Source organism: Nuphar pumila, chromosome 10 (assembly GCF_984573655.1).
Source record: "Nuphar pumila chromosome 10, dmNupPumi1.hap1.1, whole genome shotgun sequence".
NCBI classification, from domain to species: domain Eukaryota; kingdom Viridiplantae; phylum Streptophyta; class Magnoliopsida; order Nymphaeales; family Nymphaeaceae; genus Nuphar; species Nuphar pumila.
This window is the reverse complement of record NC_143258.1, coordinates 54,340,334-54,363,101: the sequence shown is the minus strand read 5'-3', so window position 1 is coordinate 54,363,101 and position 22,768 is coordinate 54,340,334. Positions and strand designations below refer to the sequence as shown.

Genomic DNA, 22,768 nt, shown 5'->3' with positions numbered 1-22,768 from the left:
ATTAAAAGTCTTAGATTCTTGTAAGATCCTTACTTATAGTGCATATTTCGGTTGCATTTCACCTCAAAAGTCTTTAGAAAAACTTTTCTAAAAGAACCCTTCATGAAAATCTTTTTAGAAAACCCTTTATTTAATTTTTCGTGTTTATTAGTCGACTAATCCTTTCACGCCAAATTTTCTAAACAAAATGTCATTTTTATCAAATTAGTCGACCGAAGGTTTTATCAGTCGACCGGACAAAATGTCTGTTTTCTGAAAATTTAGCAGCAATCGACTAATGATTTTATCAGTCGACCGAACAAAACATGTATTTTCAGAAAAATTTAGCAGCAGTCGACTGAAAGGTTTTTCAGTCTACTGATGATATTATCAGTCAACTAACTTTTTCTCTAGTCAACTAAGTTTCAAATCTTCAGATTTTCAAACGGCTTGATAAATACATTAGTCGACCGACGATAACTGTCAGTCTACTAATAGCTAATTATCAGTCGACTAACTACTGTTCAAGTCGACTAATTTTGCTATTTTTCTTGAAACTTTTAAAAGGCATGTCTTTTCATTTTTCAAAAGCAATAAAATACAATCGAATTACATTGAATTATTCTTTGCTTTTCACTTATATTCATTCTCTCACTCACTTGATATTTTTCACTTCAGTTTTTCACTCAAATTCCTTTGAGAGACAGTGCATTTCTGAGTTGAGTATTTCAACAACCTCAAAAGCCAATTGCATCTCATTTGCATTCATAAGAAGGGCTCGTAGGTTGTTTTATAAGTTGTTACTTATTTCAATTTTTTGTAAAAAGAAGGACTCCTTGGTTTAAAGGAGTTGTTTGCTTTTAGTAGGTGTGTTACTGAAAGTGGGACCGGATTTGGTCTGTATGATTTTGTAGTTACACAAGGTTGATAGTGGAAATCTCAAGCTGGTTTTGCTTGGGGACTGGATGTAGGTCGGGAAAGACCGAACCAGGATAAATTATTGTGTTCTTTGTGTGATTGCTTTGTAAATTTTCAAAATTCGTCAAAATTTCGAAGACGTTATTTAAAAGCACTATTCACCCCCCCTCTAGTGCTCGTTGCCTCGATCCTACTACACTTTCAAAGTAGACTTTAAATTACTGGAACGAGAACTAATTAACACACTATGCTACCAGAAAATTTTCAGAAAACCGAAAATAATAAAACGTCAAAACCGATTTTTACATACAATATGAAACAATGGAAAATTTTCTTTCTTTTTCTTTTTGAGCAACCTTTAAACACAACGCACAACCAAAACGTCAACTAATTTGTTAACTAAACAAATTAACTAAAACACGACTGACTGAAATTAGAACAAAAATCAAACTAAAATAAATCGCTAGAAGCACACCAATCGATTGATGTAGCTTGACACCTATGTAACTCAACTACACTTTCAACACAAAAACAACTAATTTAAACATCAACTATATGGAAACAAAACCATTTTTAACACTGTTTACTGCTAAGAAATTACAGAAAACAAAAATTTATAAAATGATAAAATCGGCTAGAAGAGGTCTAGCCGATTTTCATGTTTTGACTAAAGCGAGTTTCAAAACAAGACCTAATGACACCTATGAATCGATTCAACCTTCACACACAAAAAATACTTGAAACACGACAGTGGTTTTCTGTCAAATAACTGGAAAACTCAGAAAAGGGGCTAAAGTTTAGAAAGACACGATGCGATCTAGAAGAATGGAGAAAGAGCAAGACCTACCTCAAGGGCAATCCGACGAATGTGGGGGTGGAAAGAGCGGAAGATGCCTATGGGAATGTGCCTCATCTTCTTTGAGGATGCTGGAACGTCATCATACAACTCTCTTTTATAGCTGCAACACGTTTAAAGTCCACCGAGGCCGGAAAGTGAACCGATTCACGATCGGGTGGTGTAGAGGATCGGATGGAGGTAGAGCCGATCGTTCTTGTTGGAGTAGACGACACTCCATGCAAGAAAAGTGTCTTCAACCTCTGCTACACCTGCAAAATACAGCAAATATGTTTAGCACCCAGCAAGGATGAGAAGAAATACACGATAGATATGAAAGAAACAAGAAGAAATGTTGGAATCTCAAGCAAAACTCAAAGCTTCAATGGAGATGGTAAGGAATGATTGGGGAAGAAAGTATCTAGAGCAAGATTCAGAGGAAGAGGTGCAAATCCCAAGGCAAAAATGTGTTAGGGTTTCAGAAAACATATTTTTATACTTTGAGCTCTTTTCAGAAAGAGGTTTAAAATGAAAAATATTGCTCTGCGCCTCTTTTGGAGGGGGTTTTCTGAAAACCTTTTCTAAATGGATCATGGGATCACGTATGAGGTGGATTTTGATGTTTTAACATTGATCCAAGTCCCACAAAGGTCTCTTTGGGTTGGATCTGGATCTGATTCACCTTGAAATCTGTGCCCGAACACTAAAATAGCCATATCTCACTCTATTTAACTCTGATTTTTTTGAAATTCGAACCATGATTCCTTTATGTCAAAATGCATCCAATCATGAGTTTTAAACCTTAAAATCATCTAAAAATGCATGAATATAGTAATAACATGATGTGCATTTCATGCATCATCAAATACCATCATGCTTGAATGTTTGTTAGTCCCTTAACAAACAACTAACTATGTTATGAAATAGAAAATATAAGTGTACTAGACAATTAAAATCCTAACTCATTTTCGTAGGAATCATGGTTGCATTTAGCAAATGAAACAAGCCCTTTAAACCCCTGGGTTACCCCAGTGGACGAGTAAGGTCTCGTGAGGGTTTGCAGAGATGCTACCCACAAACATCAATGTCATGCAAGAATGATTTTTCAAAAATATTAGGCAATTAAGAAATCAGTTTGAGCAAATATTTCATGTAATGTACACTCTCATAACAAACTTTGAATTTTTATGCCACCGCAGTGAAAACCTTTTCCTTTCACTTTTCTAAAACTGTAATTATCTATGATTTTTCTCAGAAAGTCAAGTATTATCATGTTATCACTCATTTATCCTCACTTGTATATTTTCTGCACAGTATTTCACAATTATTCCTAAGCAATGAAATTTTTCTCTCATTAAGCTCATTCTTTTTCTTTTGATTTTCAATTTTTGACCCTTTGTCAATTTCTCTCACTTGAGCACTATTTCAAATATCCAGTTTCGTGACCCGTGTAGCGAGCTTCGGGTCAGTGACTCCCAGGCCAGACGACCTTAGGGGATCAGATACAGAGTATCTCTCGGACTTAATTGCTCAAGTCACTAGACCTTCTATTTGAATGAGTTATGTATAGTCTTCTTCTCAGCATGTGCAATGTCTCTATGTCTTAGGCTTTCTATGCAGTTCATGTAACAAGATTTCGAATCGGTGGCTCCCAAACCAGATGGCTTTAAAGCACCAGGTGTAAAACACCCTTCAGACTCTACTTACTCGAATCACAAAGGCCACAGATATCGACTAGAATAGAAGATGATCTCATTTGTTATCCTTTTCGTCAAGAGACTCAAATACTTCAACTTGTGTCTGAGTTCCACTACTTGGAATCGCGAAGACATCAACAACTAAACGTAGCTCTTTTCTTTTAAGCTCATCTTTCTAAACATCTTTACATTGCTTAGTTTTTCCACAAAACATACTGTGCATACTTCTACTAAAGTGATTCAAAGCTTTCTAACATTCAAATACTATATTTTCTTTGAATTTTCTCATAAATAACTACTATTTTTGGATCCGATCAGAAAAAAAATTTTTAACATGGGGCTTAAAAAATTCTAAATTGTTAGATTATGTAAAAAACAATCATATATGCTACAAACTTGTTCTTAAAAGCCTACTTTTGTGAGTTTTTAGCTACCTGACATAAAAAAAAATTAGTGTGCATCTAAACCACCCCCCCATGCTTGAATGACACTGTCCCTAGTGGCATACAAAATATGTAAACATGCAATGCAAATGCACACTCAAGAACAATAAAATAACTACGGGAGAAAGGATAGATACAACCTGATATGTGTCGGGCTTCTGAAGTTGATGATTGACTTTACTTTGCATTATCCTATGCAGATCTGAATGCATAATTTTCTGGTAATCTGGTCAATGGTCTGCTCTGAAAGCTTTGCCTTGTACCTGGTAACTAATCCTCACATATTGAATATTAGATAAAACCTGCATGAATCAAAACAAATGTCAGTTCATATGAAATAAAATAACTGAACAAAAGCAAATTCTGAACTAAAAAAAACAAAACTACTCTACTATATACATATGATACATTCTTCTGCTCAAGTCCTATCCCTTCGTGAGATCCCAAACCTCACACTCACAAACCTATAAGGCATCTGAAATGTAGGGCATCAGTCTTTGTCCATTCACCTTGAATGTTCCTCCTGTCTGTGGATCAAATAATGTCATTGCCCCGTGCGGAAATACTTCTTTCACAATGTAAGGTCCATCCCATCTTGACCTTAACTTGCCTGGGAATAGATGCAAACAAGAATTGAATAACCAAATTCTCTGCTCCGGCTCAAACACTTTTTTGATAATGTGCTTATCATGAAATGCCTTAGTGCGAGCTTTATATAACTTGGCATTCTCATATGCATCATTCCTGAGTTCTTCTAACTCGGTGAGCTGTAATGATCTTTCTTTGTCAGTCTGGATGAGGTCGAAATTAAACTTTTTGATAGCCCAACATGCCCTGTGCTCCAGCTCGACAGGAAGGTGGCATGCTTTCCCGAAAACAAGGCGATACAGGGACATGCCAATGGAAGTCTTAAATGCAGTCCTATATGCCCAAAGTGCATCATCTAAGCGCTAGGACCAATCCTTGCAGTCCGCACGAACTGTCTTTTCTAAAATATGCTTTATTTCCCTATTTGAAACCTCTACCTATCCACTGGTCTGCGGATGATAAGGAGTGATGAATCTATGATTGACAAAATACCTTCTCAGAAGAGAAGCTATCTGTACATTCCTGAAATGCTTGCCACCATCACTTATCATCGCACATGGCACACCAAAACGACTGAAAACATTGTGCTTAATGAACTTAAGCACCACTCTATGATCATTGGTTTTGGTTGCCACAGCCTCGACCCATTTGGGCACATAATCTACTGCCACTAAGATATACAAATTACTGAATGATGGCAGAAATGGTGTAAGACCCGCAATTTTTCAGAAAATATCTGAATAAAATTCATGAGGCATTTACCGGTAAAATAGCATTTCTTCTCAGAATGCAAAACGAATCAATTCCTGCGAGCCAGTTATACTTCGGATATTCGTCGAATCGCGAATATATGCTCAAACACTCTGGAAGCCATAACTTCCTACCTGAATGAAATCAAAGGATTCCTGCGAGCCAACTTTCTTAGTTACGTCAATACGAAGGGAATGGCATACTCAGAATTTTTCGGAAAAAAATCACCGGAAACCCGAAATTCTTGCGGGACCCACAGAAATATTGGTGGGCCCCACAGAAATATTCCTTAGAAAATATCTGGTGGGACCCACAAAAATATCCTATGGAAATATCTAGGTGGGCCCCACACCAAGGAACCTCTTGGAATTAAAAAGAAGCCAAGGGGGTAGAAGGGGGATGAAAAAAACCCAAGAGGAGGTGGGCTTGGGCTATAAATAGCCCTCCCCACTCTCTCTCTTCTCATAAAAATCGACCCCCCCTCTCTCTCTTGCCTTCTCTCTCTCTCCTAAACCTCCCCTACCTAGCCTAGCCCACCTGAGCCCACTTGACCTGGTCTGAGCCTGCCTGACTTAGCCTGAGCCTGCCTGACCTGGTCCTAACCCACCTGACCTGGGTCTGAACCCACTTGACCTGGTCCAAACCCAGTTGACTTGACTTGAACCTAGTTGGGTTTAAAGTCAAAGTCAAAGTCCTTTTTGGTCCAGATTCCGGTTTGGGTTTCTGAACCCAGACTTAGCCTACTTGAGCTGAGTTTGAACCTGCTGAACCCAGTTGACTTGGATCGAACCCTGTTTGGTTCAAACCACTTAGGTTGAGTAGCTTGACCTGCTCTACCTCTTTCTCAACTAAGTCAGCTTCATCTGACTTAGTCTGACCTCTCGAAGGAAGGCTCGAAGCCAAAGAAGCAACCCAGAGCCGTTTCTTCCACGATTTGAAGTAAGTTCGCTTCGTTGATCCATCTCTCTCAAGTATTTGATTGTTTGTATATAGAATATACTTTCTGAAGTAGTATCTTGCTTTAGTTCTTGGTTGAGCCCTCTAGGACGCTTCGGTGTTCACGCGCTCGCCTCGTAACTATCGTCGGATATATATGTTCGAATGCGCAGTATATGCGTTCTTCAAAAATAGTATCTCACCCTAGTTCTTGGTTGAGCCCTCTAGGACACTTCGGTGTTCACTCTTTCGCCTCGTAACTATCGTTGGATACAGATCTAGGTGTATATCTGCTGATTCTGCCGACGCGTCTTATATCGCACAGGCTATGTAATTTACCTTTGCCGTCGCGTCGTATGATGCCAAGGCTCCCTGTTTTCTGCACTTCCGATTACTGCACTTCCGATTATGCATTTACTTACGCCGTCGCGTCGAACGATGCCAAGGCTCCTGCTTTCTGCAATGTATTTACTTACGATGCAAAGTACGCACAACGGTGCGCATCCATTTCCCGAATTAAGCGTGGCGATTTCCTACCAAAGAGGGGAGATGCCACTGAAATGGATAAAAGAAACGCACGCTTTCTCCGTAAAAGAGAGGAAGTGCTGCTAAAATTTTTAAAGAAGCTAAGAATAGCTCAGAAAGAACGTAGCAGGATACTTTGACATATAGCAGAGTGCTACCCAGTTCATGGTTTGCCCTCTACAACGTAGAAGGGTTCGTCGCACCACTGCCGGTAGAGCAGGGGAGGTGCTGACGAAATGGTTGGCAGAAGAGCTGCCGGAACCAATGGAACGGCATAATGATGTCCGTTGATGGAACGATGCCAGATCGGCTCGTATCCTTGTGCCTGCAAGGGCACCTTGCTCGTAAGGGCCGCTGAGCCGGAGTAGAGGTTGCGCCTTGGCTAGGTTGGACTCGTTGCGTAAAAATACGCCGAGTAGCCGATCTATTTAGATTGAGTCATATGCATGCTCATTGAGAACGGTTACACAACCAGACTCGTAAGGGCCGAAGAGCCAGAGTGTGTTGTTTCCACACAAAGAGGTGTGATGCTCGTGGTGGCCGAAGTGCCAAAGAGCGGTGTTCTGCATGCATATGAATAAGACTTAAGGTCGCACATACCCCGCGGTTGAAGATCGTGTTAGGGGTACCCCCTCAGTAATGACTGTGTTGGGGAAGACTGAATGGGGTCGGGTACATACTCCCGTAGTGCTGAAAGCACGGGCTGCCTAAATGGCATGCAGATTCTGTCCAAGTAATTGTAAGACTGACAGACCCCTTCAGGAATTATGCTCACTGTGGAATGAGTGTGATGGTACAGCCTTGAGTGACATGTATTTTACTTTGGACCTGATAGAGTCCACGATGGCCTCAGTCACTCATGGGTTTTGGGGTCGTGGTTATCCTTAAGATCTAAGGATTGAACCCAACTACTGCAAGTAGAGGATGCATCCGAATATGGGCCTAGTAGGATTCTTCCAGTTGAAACACACTGCCCTACTATGGATAGGGTCAACAGGCCTCTAGGGTATCTAACATACATAGAATAATCAACCCCCAGAACGTCGCGTTGATGCCCGGACAATAGCTCTACCTGCGTACCAAAGGCGGGAGCGGTTAATTATCAAACAATGCATTAGTTCTAGGTACAGCGATGCTTTGAATGTATGAGTGGATGACGTGTTGAGTCAGTCCTGCATAACCTTTGTGAAGGTGTCATGTTCGGTATACTACTAGACCGACTGGGCAAAGACCCGTGTTGTATCCGCACGACTAAGCGAAGCTCGAGGAGTTGTCCTTAGATGCGTGGGATACGGATGTGCCAAGTATGAAGACTTGAGCTAGACATCACTTTGAGACCCGGTAGAGGTTATGGCTAAGTCATGGAGACTTAAGCGGCTATTCAAATCACAGCCTTGAAAAGGCTTGCTCTAAGTCATGAAGACTCGAGCGGATGTTCAACTCATAGTCCTGAGGAGGCTCCTGCGATATACGCTAAGTCTTGGAGGCTTGAGCGTCGTTATTGCGCATTGCGACCCTGAGTGGTCATTATCGTATTTGAGTTGAATGGATGTACGACCGCATGCTTACCAGACCATCAGTGGTTCTGACCTTGTTTTTATGGGGATTTCAGGTGTTGAACCTGCGTGGCGATATGCGGAGCAAGGCGGCATCGAGTTCCAGGGTTTCTCTAGACAGAGTTGTATTGCTTCCTTTTATTGAACCTACACTGCTTTTCTAAGCAGTAGTGTGGTAATAAACATGAGTTTTCGATAAAATGGAACACCTTGGTGGTCAATGAATTGCTTGGCCACATACCTGCAACGTGCTCGGAGTTTTCTAAAACCGACGACTCATTATCGTCTTATTCCGCTGCTAAAAGCTTTTCTAAGTTCCGCTGCAAAGAAAAAAAAAAGAAATTCATGAAAATTTTAACTTAGCTTTGTTTTGGAAATCCGGGGCGTTACAGAATTGGTATCAGAGCATGTGTCTGAGAAACCTGGTTCAAGATCCGTCATGGTCCCGATATCGCACTGTAAGTATATGTTTTTATACTTTTGTTCTGATCTGGGTGCATCTTTGTATAGATGGCAACTCATGACTCGCGTGGATACTGCTATCGTTGCAAGGTCATGCACGATGAGTGGATATGCCCGTATGAAGTCCAAGACTGCCAATACTGTGGCGAAGATGGGCATTCCGCCAACGAATGCCAAAGGAAATGTACCGCCGATATGGGTCGGCGGGCTTCAAAGGGTCTCAGGGATGAGACTTCGCGTGTCAGTGGACCGCATCACTCTAGTGTTGGGAGCAACCATACCCCAACATCTTTTGATGAATTACCAAGGCTGAGAGATTTTGATTTGAACTTCCCTGCGGAGGTCTATCACTCGCCAAGCTACCATCCGGCATCACATATGCCGAGCTTAAATGGTAGGAACAAAAGAGGGGATTCTTTCTGTTCGCCGATCATTATTCCAGACTCCCAGAGTCTTGATCTTGCTGACTGGGAAAGTGGACTGGAGTCTCTCATATATCCCCAATATTCGCTTGCTAGTGCGGAAGTGCCACCCAAGCCAAAGCTAGTAGTGCCTGCTCCAAGGTCATGTGGCAATAGATGGACCTTTTGGAGTTCGTCTTCATCAAAGAAATCCAAGTCTTAAAGAGACTGGTAATGTTTTGGAGTCAGTAGACTCATGTGTATAGTTTCTCAACGCCTAAAGTCTGCCAGTGCGGCATGACATTTTGTTTAAGGCGATGCTTGTGTAAATGTGATGTATATTAAGTAAATAAAGCTTTTACTTCCTCATATACATCGAGAAACTAAAAACAAGTGCCTGTGTGTGCATAGATAAATGGCTCCTACGATGAGGAGAACCATACCAAGCGAGGAGTCTCATACGCAAGGATTCCTGTTGGAGACACTCAACAACCTGGTTACCGCCATCCGTGAAACGAGGCCAGAACCAGTCGCACCACGAAATGAGCACCTGGGAGGAGTGACTTATGAGAAGTTCCTCAAACTTGACCCACCAGTTTTCATTGGCAGAGCCGATCCTGAGCTCGCGGAGAGTTGGATCGAAGAGACAGAACGTGCCTTCTCAGTACTGGGAGTACCAGAAGAGAAAAAGACCAACTTTGGCACGTATCGATTAAAAGATAATGCACGGAAGTGGTGGGATACCACTAAACTTATCCAGTTCTCACAAGTCGAAGTCATTCCTTGGACTGACTTTCGGAGGACTTTTATGGATAACTACTTCCCGTTGCATTCCAGAAACAAGAAAAAGATGGAGTTTCTGGAGTTGGAACAGGGCGGTATGAGTCTAATGGACTATACCACCAAATTTCAGAATCTAGAGCGCTACTGCTCTCGATTGTTCGAAACAGACCAAGAAAGGGCCGACAAATATGTGAATGGTCTGCGCGAAGGGCTGCGATCTCGAGTGATAACAAGCATGCCTTCGACTTTTCAGGCTGCGGTAGCAGCAGCTTCAAAAATCCAAGAGGACTGGGCACGATCTAAAGTGATCGTAGCAAAGAAGCCCATAGTGAATGGTGGGAATCGTAAAAGGACGTTCCCAAGTGGCCAGGGTTCACGACAACCCTTTCAAAAGAAGAAGTTCCAAGGAGGGAACAACACTCAGCAAGTCGTGAGGCCAAGACAGAACCCAACTCCGAATGGTCAGCAGTCCAACTTCAGCTGCCCAAGGTGTCGTATGAACCACCCCGGAAAGCCATGTCCTCGTGACATTGGTGGGTGCTTGTATTGTGGCAAGATGGGCCACTTTATAAGGGATTGCGCCAAGAAGGCTGCAGATGAACAAAGGAGTAGTGCCGGATCTGCCGGACCCTCTCGACCAGCACCACAACGTTCTCAGTTTCAACGACCTCCACCTAGAGTAGAACAAAGGCCTGCTGCAGGTCGTGTATATGCTGTAACGACTGAACAAGTCGAAAATGGTGACCTGATTGAAGGCACCGTACCTGTTAATGGACATGCAGCTTACGTCTTGTTTGATTGTGGTGCTACTCATACGTTTATCTCTGACGATTTCACCGAACAACTCCACGCTTTGGTGCAACCGATTGATAAAATGATCGAAGTATATAACCCGTTGGGTTCACGCACCAAATGTATCCGGTGTGTGAAAAATTTGGATATTGAGATAGCAGGGCAACACTTGCCTACTGACGCCATCCTGATCGATATGATACAGTATGATGTCATTCTGGGAATGAATTGGTTGGCTCAGAATAATGCCAAGATTCTGTGCCGCGAGGGCAGAGTGATTCTATCTCGACCCGGATTGCCTAAGATGGAATACCGGTTATCCAAACCAGTTCCATAAAAAAGGCTCATATCAGCACTTAAGGTACAAAAATACCTTAGGAAGGGTTGTGTGGCCTTCCTGTTGAGTCTCTCGGTGGAAAAATCCAACGACCAATCCCTTGAGAGTTTGGAAGTGGTACGGGAGTTTCCCAATGTATTTCCTGAGGAATTACCAGGACTTCCGCCACTTCGTGAGGTTGAATTTGGAATTCAATCCTTACCTGGAACAACGCCGATATCCAAAGCCCCGTATCGAATGGCGCCAGCTGAACTCAGTGAGTTGAAGTGTCAGTTGGAAGAACTGATGGAACAAGGGTTCATCCGACCGAGTGTGTCACCGTGGGGAGCCCCAGTGCTGTTTGTAAAGAAGAAGGATGGATCCCTTCGGTTATGCATCGATTATCGGATGCTTAACCAGGCAACTGTTAAAAATAAGTACCCGTTGCCTCGGATTGAGGACTTATTTGATCAACTCAGAACAGCGAGGGTGTTCTCCAAGATCGACCTCAGGTCTGGGTACCATCAGCTCAGAGTAAAGGAGGAGGATATACCTAAGACCGCCTTCAGAACGAGATATGGCCATTATGAGTTCGTAGTAATGCCCTTCGGACTCACTAATGCGCCTGCTGCCTTTATGGATCTAATGAACCGGATATTCAGACCATATTTGGATAGCTTTGTCATCGTCTTTATTGATGACATTCTCGTATATTCTGAGAACAAGGAACAACACATGGAGCACTTGAAAATCGTCTTGAAAACCCTTCAAGATAACCAACTCTATGCTAAGTTTTCAAAATGTGAATTCTGGCTAGACAAAGTGATGTTCCTTGGTCATGTGATCTCAAAAGATGGAATCGCAGTGGATCCTGCGAAGGTGGAAGCTGTGATGGACTGGAAGCAGCCAGAAAATATCACTGAGGTCCGTAGCTTCCTTGGACTTGCTGGATATTATCGGAAGTTCATACAAGACTTCTCCCGAATCGCCGTACCGATGACGAAATTGCTTAAAAAGGGAGTCAAGTTTGAATGGACTGACCAGTGTAAGGAGTGCTTTGAGGTTCTCAAACAGAGGCTTACCACTGCCCCTGTCCTTACCTTACCTTCTGGTCAGGGAGGCTTCGTTGCTTATACCGATGCCTTGGGAACAGGTCTGGGTTGTGTGTTGATGCAGCATGGCAAAGTAATCGCCTATGCGTCACGACAGTTGAGAGTCCATGAGAAAAATTATCCAACCCACGATCTTGAGCTTGCCGCGGTAGTGTTCGCACTTAAAATTTGGCGACACTACCTTTATGGAGAGAAATTTGAGGTCATGTCGGACCATAAAAGCCTAAAATACCTCTTTTCTCAAAAAGAACTCAATATGCGACAACGGCTATGGCTGGAATTCCTCAAAGACTATGAATTCACGCTTTCCTATCACCCTGGAAAGGCGAATGTTGTAGCAGATGCCCTTAGTCGCAAGACTGTTGGCACTCTGGCCAGCCTAACCGGACAATGGAAGTTGATGGAGGATTTCGTCAAGTGGAAGCCATTTTTGGCTGATTCAGGTAGAATCCAAATGTCATGTTTGACGATCCACATTGAGTTCCTCGATCGCATCGTAGCCGAACAGTTCAAGGATCCCCAGTACTTGGAATTGAAAGCTCGTGCTGAAAAAGATAACACTTTCTTCCATTTGAAAGAAGATGGAGAAATATGGATGGAAGAAAGAATTTGGGTTCCAAATAACCCTGAGCTAAGACAGGAAGTACTCCAGGAGGCCCATAGTAGCAAATATACTATCCACCCTGGGGGTACGAAGATGTTCCGAGATTTGCAGAGAAAGTACTGGTGAAAGGGTATGAAGCGTGATGTGGCTACGTTTGTCTCGAAGTGTTTGATCTGCCAGCAAGTTAAGATCGAACATCAGCGACCTGGTGGAAAGATGCAACGGATCGAGATTCCAGAATGGAAATGGGAAGGCATTACGATGGATTTCATCGTTGGATTGCCTCGATCCAAGAGACAACATGACTCAATATGGGTGATCGTGGACAGACTCACCAAGTCTGCTCATTTTCTGCCAATCAACACTCGATACTCAACTGAACGATTGGCGGAGATCTACATTCGGGAAATCGTTAGACTCCATGGAGTGCCGATTTCGATCATATCTGATTGTGACCCGAAGTTCACCTCTCACTTTTGGGAGCAGCTTCAGAGAGCCCTGGGGACGAAACTCAAGTTCAGTACAGCATTCCATCCCCAAACAGATGGGCAATCAGAACGAACCATACAGACTCTTGAAGATATGCTAAGAGCCTGTATGCTGGAATGGAAAGGTGATTGGGATTCCCACCTAGCGTTGGCTGAATTTGTTTATAATAATAGCCACCACGCTAGCATTGGGATGGCGCCGTATGAAGCCTTGTATGGACGACCCTGTAGATCACCAATCCATTGGGGTGAAGTGGGTGAGCGAACCTTGGACTCGCCCATTGTGTTGCAGCATTATACAGAGCAAGTCCACATGATAAGAAAGAAGCTACTGACTGCTCAAAGTCGACAGAAGAGCTACGCCGATCAGCGGCGTAGGGAACTCACTTTTGCGGTTGGAGATAAGGTTTTTATCAAGGTCTCTCCAACCAAGAGTGTGTTTCGTTTTGGAAAGAAGGGGAAGCTCAGCCCCAGATTCGTTGGTCCCTTCGAAGTTTTGAGCCGAATCGGAGAGACTGCCTACCGAGTAGCATTGCCACCACAATACGCGCAAATACATGATGTATTTCACGTATCAATGCTTAGAAAGTACGTTCATGATCCTTCTCACGTCATTCAACATGAAGACATTGACATCCGAGAAGATATGACGGTAGAAGAAAGGCCAGTGGAGATCATGGACTGACGGGAGCAAGTGCTAAGAACGAAGGTCATCCCACTTGTTAAAGTGAGGTGGCAGCATCATGGAATCGATGATTGCACTTGGGAGCCTGAATCGGATATGCGGGATAAATATCCTGAACTCTTCACCTTGTACTCTTAGCTGAATTTCGTGGACGAAATTCCTTTAAGGGGGTAATGATGTAAGACCCGCAATTTTTCAGAAAATATCTGAATAAAATTCATGAGGCATTTACCGGTAAAATAGCATTTCTTCTCAGAATGCAAAACGAATCAATTCCTGCGAGCCAGTTATACTTAGGATATTCGTCGAATCGCGAATATATGCTCAAACACTCTGGAAGCCATAACTTCCTACCTGAATGAAATCAAAGGATTCCTGCGAGCCAACTTTCTTAGTTACGTCAATACGAAGGGAATGGCATACTCAGAATTTTTCGGAAAAAAATCACCGGAAACCCGAAATTCTTGCGGGACCCACAGAAATATTGGTGGGCCCCACAGAAATATTCCTCAGAAAATATCTGGTGGGACCCACAAAAATATCCTATGGAAATATCTAGGTGGGCCCCACACCAAGGAACCTCTTGGAATTAAAAAGAAGCCAAGGGGGTAGAAGGGGGATGAAAAAAACCCAAGAGGAGGTGGGCTTGGGCTATAAATAGCCCTCCCCACTCTCTCTCTTCTCATAAAAATCGACCCCCCCTCTCTCTCTTGCCTTCTCTCTCTCTCCTAAACCTCCCCTACCTAGCCTAGCCCACCTGAGCCCACTTGACCTGGTCTGAGCCTGCCTGACTTAGCCTGAGCCTGCCTGACCTGGTCCTAACCCACCTGACCTGGGTCTGAACCCACTTGACCTGGTCCAAACCCAGTTGACTTGACTTGAACCTAGTTGGGTTTAAAGTCAAAGTCAAAGTCCTTTTTGGTCCAGATTCCGGTTTGGGTTTCTGAACCCAGACTTAGCCTACTTGAGCTGAGTTTGAACCTGCTGAACCCAGTTGACTTGGATCGAACCCTGTTTGGTTCAAACCACTTAGGTTGAGTAGCTTGACCTGCTCTACCTCTTTCTCAACTAAGTCAGCTTCATCTGACTTAGTCTGACCTCTCGAAGGAAGGCTCGAAGCCAAAGAAGCAACCCAGAGCCGTTTCTTCCACGATTTGAAGTAAGTTCGCTTCGTTGATCCATCTCTCTCAAGTATTTGATTGTTTGTATATAGAATATACTTTCTGAAGTAGTATCTTGCTTTAGTTCTTGGTTGAGCCCTCTAGGACGCTTCGGTGTTCACGCGCTCGCCTCGTAACTATCGTCGGATATATATGTTCGAATGCGCAGTATATGCGTTCTTCAAAAATAGTATCTCACCCTAGTTCTTGGTTGAGCCCTCTAGGACACTTCGGTGTTCACTCGCTCGCCTCGTAACTATCGTTGGATACAGATCTAGGTGTATATCTGCTGATTCTGCCGACGCGTCTTATATCGCACAGGCTATGTAATTTACCTTTGCCGTCGCGTCGTATGATGCCAAGGCTCCCTGTTTTCTGCACTTCCGATTACTGCACTTCCGATTATGCATTTACTTACGCCGTCGCGTCGAACGATGCCAAGGCTCCTGCTTTCTGCAATGTATTTACTTACGCCGTCGCGTCGAACGATGCCAAGGCTTCTGCTTTGTTATATATGTAGAATATTTCGTTCAGTTACACACCCTGAACAATAGTATATGCATTTCTTTACGCCGCCGCTGTATAAAGCACAAGCTTCTGCTTATACTACATATATAGCGCATAAATGAGCGTTCAAATGGAGATCAACTCCAAATCGCCCATGCGATTCCTTGACCTCTCCTCGTTCAAGATTCTGCTTGACGAATGAAGCCCCTATTGGAAAGGCTTCGCTTTTTGGCAAAATGCTCTTTACGTAAAGACTAAGTCAAATACGTATGGCCTGGCTATGGCCCAGGGTTCCTGCAACCTTGATGGATGCAAAGTACGCACAATGGTGCGCATCCATTTCCCGAATTAAGCGTGGCGATTTCCTACCAAAGAGGGGAGATGCCGCTGAAATGGATAAAAGAAACGCACGCTTTCTCCGTAAAAGAGAGGAAGTGCTGCTAAAATTTCTAAAGAAGCTAAGAATAGCTCAGAAAGAACGTAGCAGGATACTTTGACATATAGCAGAGTGCTACCCAGTTCATGGTTTGCCCTCTACAACGTAGAAGGGTTCGTCGCACCACTGCCGGTAGAGCAGGGGAGGTGCTGACGAAATGGTTGGCAGAAGAGCTGCCGGAACCAATGGAACGGCATAATGATGTCCGTTGATGGAACGATGCCAGATCGGCTCGTATCCTTGTGCCTACAAGGGCACCTTGCTCGTAAGGGCCGCTGAGCCGGAGTAGAGGTTGCGCCTTGGGTAGGTTGGACTCGTTGCGTAAAAATATGCCGAGTAGCCGATCTATTTAGATCGAGTCATATGCATGCTCATTGAGAACGGTTACACAACCAGACTCGTAAGGGCCGAAGAGCCAGAGTGTGTTGTTTCCACCCAAAGAGGTGTGATGCTCGTGGTGGCCGAAGTGCCAAAGAGCGGTGTTCTGCATGCATATGAATAAGACTTAAGGTCGCACATACCCGCGGTTGAAGATCGTGTTAGGGGTACCCCCTCAGTAATGACTGTGTTGGGGAAGACTGAATGGGGTCGGGTACATACTCCCGTAGTGCTGAAAGCACGGGCTGCCTAAATGGCATGCAGATTCTGTCCAAGTAATTGTAAGACTGACAGACCCCTTCAGGAATTATGCTCACTGTGGAATGAGTGTGATGGTACAGCCTTGAGTGACATGTATTTTACTTTGGACCTGATAGAGTCCACGATGGCCTCAGTCACTCATGGGTTTTGGGGTCATGGTTATCCTTAAGATCTAAGGATTGAACCCAACTACTGCAAGTAGAGGATGCATCCGAATATGGGCCTAGTAGGATTCTCCCAGTTGAAACACACTGCCCTACTATGGATAGGGTCAACAGGCCTCTGGGGTATCTAAAATACATAGAATAATCAACCCCCAGAACATCGCGTTGATGCCCGGACAATAGCTCTACCTGCGTACCAAAGGCGGGAGCGGTTAATTATCAAACAATGCATTAGTTCTAGGTACAGCGATGCTTTGAATGTATGAGTGGATGACGTGTTGAGTCAGTCCTGCATAACCTTTGTGAAGGTGTCATGTTCGGTATACTACTAGACCGACTGGGCAAAGACTCGTGTTGTATCCGCACGACTAAGCGAAGCTCGAGGAGTTGTCCTTAGATGCGTGGGATACGGATGTGCCAAGTATGAAGACTTGAGCTAGACATCACTTTGAGACCCGGTAGAGGTCATGGCTAAGTCATGGAGACTTAAGCGGCTATTCAAATCACAGCCTTGAAAAGGCTTGCTCTAAGTCATGAAGACTCGAGCGGATGTTCAACTCATAGCCCTGAGGAGGCTCCTGCGATATACGCTAAGTCTTGGAGGCTTGAGCGTTGTTATTGCGCATTGCGACCCTGAGTGGTCATTATCGTATTTGAGTTGAATGGATGTATGACCGCATGGTTACCAGACCATCAGTGGTTCTGACCCCGTTTTTATGGGGATTTCAGGTGTTGAACCTGCGTGGCGATATGCGGAGCAAGGCGGCATCGAGTTCCAGGGTTTCTCTAGACAGAGTTGTACTGCTTCCTTTTATTGAACCTACACTGCTTTTCTAAGCAGTAGTGTTGTAATAAACATGAGTTTTTGATAAAATGGAACACCTTGGTGGTCAATGAATTGCTTGGCCACATACCTGCAACGTGCTCGGAGTTTTCTAAAACCGACGACTCATTATCGTCTTATTCCGCTGCTAAAAGCTTTTTTAAGTTCCGCTGCAAAGAAAAAAAAAAGAAATTCATGAAAATTTTAACTTAGCTTTGTTTTGGAAATCCGGGGCGTTACAAATGGGCCCATAAAATCTATGCCCCAAACATCAAAAATCTCTACAATCAAAATCGGGAGCAAGGGCATCATGTCCCTCTTGGACATGTTCCCAGTCTGCTGACAATGAAGACATTTCCCAGAGAACTCATGCGCATCTCTGTGGAGTGTGGGCCAAAAAAATCCAGACTGCAAAACCTTTGCAGTTGTCTTTCTACTACTAAAATGCCCTCCACAGGCTGAATGACAAAAACTGAAGATGGACTCATACTCCTCCTCCAGAACGCATCTCCTGATGATCTGATCTACACAATATTTAAACAATTCTAGTTCATCCGAATAATACTGTCTCACTTGAGATAAGAATCGCTCTCGCTCATTCTTATTCCAATGCTCAGGGATCTGCCTTGACACCATATAGTTCACAATATCCGCAAACCAGGGTAACTACGATGTTCTGACTGTCATGATCTGCTCATTGGGGAAAAAATCACTGATCGGTCTCTCATCCTACATGGTCTCCACGATCAGTCTAGATAGATGGTTTGCTACTACGTTCTCGCTTTCCTTCTTATCTCGAATCTCGAGATCAAATTCCTATAGTAGTAGGACCCATCGGATGAGTCTCGGTTTGGTGTCTTTCTTGCTGAGAAGATACTTCAATGCAGCATGATCAGAATAGACAACCACCTTCGAACCGAGAAGATAGGATCTGAACTTATCCAATGCGAATACCACTGCAAGTAGTTCCTTCTCTGTCGTGGTATAATTCATTTGAGCATCAGACATAGTTCTACTTGCATAGTATATCACATATGGTTTCTTGTCAATCCTTTGTCCTAAAATGGCCCCCATAGCGTAGTCAGAAGCATCACACATAATCTCGAATGGAAGCGTCCAATCCGGAGGTCTCAAAATTGGAGCAGTAATCAAGGCCTCTTTGAGTATCTCAAAGGCCTTCATGCAATCATCACTAAAATCAAAGGGCTGATCTTTCTCCAATAATGAACAAAGCGATCGAGAGATTTTGCTAAATTCTTTGATGAACCGCCTATAAAATTTGGCATGCCCTAAAAATGACTGAATCTGTCTCACAGTGGTGGGTGGAGTCAATCGAGAAATAGATTCCACCTTCGCTCTATCAACCTCAATCCCTCTCTTGGACACAATGTGTCCCAACACAATCCCCTCCTAGACATAAAATGACTCTTTTCCCAACTCAGGACGAGGTTTGTCTCCGTACACCTACTCAATACTCGAGTCAGTTTCTGGAGGCAATCCTCAAATGAAAAGCCATACACCGAAAAATTGTCCAGGAAAACTTCCATGACATCATCCACCATGTCAGAGAAGATAGCTAACATGCACCTCTGAAAAGTTGTCGGGGCATTGCAGAGCCCGAACGACATACGTCTGAATGCGAAACTGCCATAAGGATAGGTAAATGTGGTCTTCTCCTAATCGTCAGGATAGACAACTACTTGATTATATCCTGAATATCCATCTAAGAAACAATAGTAGCTTTGTCCGGCAAGTCTTTCTAAAATCTGATTAATGAATGGCAACGGGAAGTGATCCTTCCGTGTTGCTACATTCAACTTTCTATAATCAATGCAGACTCGCCACCCTATGGTGGTCCTCATCGGAATGCTTTCCTTTTTCTCATTCTCCACAACAGTGAGTCAAGATTTCTTCGGCACAACCTGGATCAGACTGACCCACTGGCTATCAGAAATGGGGTATATGATTCCAGCATCCAACCACTTGACTACCTCATTCTTCACCACTTCTTTCATGTTGGGATTTAATCTTCTCTGCATGTCCCGCACCGGCTTGACTTCTTCATCACAATGAATCTTGTGCATGCAAAATAAAGGATCAATCCCTTTCAAATCAGCTACTCCCTAGCCAATCGCTGCCTTGTGCTCAAGTAAAATGTCAAGCAATCTCTGCTCCTGCTCCTCTGTGAGCAGTGACGAGATGATCACAGGCAGAGTCTCACCAACTCCGAGATATGAGTACTTGAGTGAATCTGGTAAGGGTTTCTCAAGTTTCGGGGGAGACTCTATGGATGATTTGGCTGGGGTCTCAGCAAGTGGTGGAAGAGGCTCAATGCTTGCCTTCCAAGGAGGTAATCTTGACGCCACAACAGACACATCTACACTAACTCTACAACTATCTTCTCCTGCATGATACAAATCTAAGGAATCCTCTGTCATGTACAACTCCGGTTGTGCTTCCACTAAATCATGTGCTATATCTACCTGGAAACACTCCATATCTCCCACTGGACCCATTGCGACATTGAAAATATTCAGCCTGACTTTCCTATTGCCGAATGACAAGTCCATAGCTCCAGTCCTACAATTGATACATGTATTGGCAGTAGCCAAGAATGGTCTGCCCAAAATGATCGGAGTCTGGTGTTGGCTATCCACTCCTTCCATATCGAGTATAATGAAATCGACTGGAAAATAAAACTCATCCACTTTAACTAGCAGGTCTTCCAAGACACCTCTCAGTACCTTGACAGAATGATTTGCTAGCTGAAGTGTAATCGGAGTCGATCTCATTTCTCCTAGCCCAGACGAATCATAGAAATATCCTAGCAGAATGTTCACGCTTGCTCCAAGATCGAGTAAAGCGCGTTCTATCTGAATGTTCCCTATGGTACATGCAATGATAGGGGCTCCAGGGTGCTTGAGCTTTGGTGGGGTCTGATGCTGAATCATTGAACTCACTTGCTCAGTCAGATGAACCTTGGTAGGAACTTTTTCTCTAGATTTCTTCTTCTGGGTACATAGTTCTTTCAGGATTTTGGCATACGCCGGCACCTACTGAATGGCATCGAGCAAAGGCAGGTTGATCTGCACATGCTTGAAGAACTCAAGCATGTCCTGGACCTTCATGTCTTGCTTTCCTTTAATACCGAGAGATTCTAACGCTTTGGGATAGGGTGGTTTGGGGATATACATCGGGGGGTCCTCCTCTTTGTGAGAAGGCTTACTCCTATCCTGCTTATAAACTGGGGTGGGGGATGATGATGATGATTGAGCCGCAGAAGATGGTATACTCGAATCTGGCTCATCCGTCTTCTCTCTACTCTCTCTACTCTCGACGTGATACTCACGTCCACTCCTAAGGGCCATAACAGATTTGGCCTGTTGCTGTGACTCAGATACAAGCCTCCCGTCATTTAATCCTTACCGTTCGGGTTCATCACTGCCTGGATCGGCAAACTACCCTCAGGTTTCCTACTGATAGCTTATGCTAACTATCCCATCTGCGACTCTAACTTCGCAATGGACTGCTTATGTGAGCTCAAAATCTGACTACACTTCTCGAAAGCATTCTGATTAGAGGTTTTCACCTCTTGGAACGCTTGGAGAAGTCTCTCCTTGAAAGATGTCTGTGGAGCAGACTCTTGTGAGATCTGAGGAGGAAATGGATGAGTGCTCTGGGGATAGCTCGGCCTCTGAAATGTCTGAGTGAATGCTGGCGGCCGAGCCGGCTGAGAAGATGGAGGAAGCTGAGTGGAAGACTGTGTATTCTTCCATGAAAAATTAGGATGGTTACGCCACCCCGGATTATATGTTGGTGAATATGGATTGTTCGGGGTCTGGCATAACCCTGAGCAGCCTGAACTTGCTCTTGCACAAATTCAGGGTACTGAGTTGCCGAAGGGCACTCTGTGATCGCTTGTGCCGGATTGGCACAGAGAGTACACACCTGCTGACTAGTAGATGGTCCCGCGAGAAGTTGATCCAACTTCTGAGCAATCATATCCACTTTGCACTGTAATGCAGTAGATGGACCAATCTCGAGGACACCACCCTTCTTCGGAATGCTAGGTGTGGTCCTATCTGAATGAGAACTAGAAGCATGATGGAGAGAATTCTCTGCTAATGTATCAAATAGCCTCCATGCTTCATCTTCGTTGTTCAACATGAAGGTCTCTCCGCAGGAAGAATCGATCATCTGACGATTCCTGTCAGACAATCCATCGTTAAAACTTTGCATCAGCTGCCATCTCGGCACCTGATGATGGGGACACTTCCTAAGGAGGTCCTTCATCCTCTCCTAGGTCTCATGAAATTGCTCACCATCTAGCTCTGAGAAGCTAGTGATGGCTTGCCTATACTGATTCGTCCTACCAATGGGAAAGTATTTCCTAAGGAATTCCTGTTGTAACTGATCCCAAGACCCTATTTCTATGGAATCTAAGGACTTTAACCAGTACTTGGCCTTGTCCTTCAATGAAAATGGAAACAGAGTCAATCTCAACTCATCGTCATCGAAAATATGTATCTTCACTGTAGAGCAGATTTCGAGGAATTCATCTAAATGCCTATAGGGATCCTCATGACTAAGGGCATAGAAAGATGGGAGCATCTGAATGATAGTGGCCTTAATCTCATAATGAGGCGCTCCTACATCGGGTCTCCGAATGCAGGATGCCTGAACATAGTCTGTGGGAGTGAAGTACTTCCTCAGAGCACGTGGAGGAACTGGAGCTGGAGCTGGAGCTGGAGCTGGAGGATCCATATCACCCACTGTTGTCGAACTTTGAGGAGAATGTAAAATTCTCTCTGGGTTGTGAACAAATGGATGTAATGGGGTTCCCAAAGCTCTTCACCCCTGCATACACTGGTACGAAGACCAGATGTAGGCAACCGACCTAAATCTAAATCTAAACTAAGTTAAATACTGAAATTTAAATTACAAAAGCAAAGCTAATCTAAATTACTAAAATAAAAATATAGGAAATCACAAACTATGTTCTCTAAAACCCACCTGTCTAATCGCTCCTTTCAGCATGCAATTCAGTGAATCCTAGAGAAACAACACGTGAATCCTATATGTACTAACTATGTTAATCCTATATTTATTTACTAATCCTACTAACTAGAAAAAATAAGAACAACTAATTAACTAACACAACTTAATAAA

General features: G+C 43.7%; 1 pseudogene; it reads right to left on the bottom strand.

The window, feature by feature from the left end:
- Positions 1-4,336: 4,336 nt before the first annotated feature.
- Positions 4,337-21,796, bottom strand: LOC149826813 (uncharacterized; annotated as a pseudogene).
- Between the last annotated feature and the right edge of the window lie 972 nt (positions 21,797-22,768).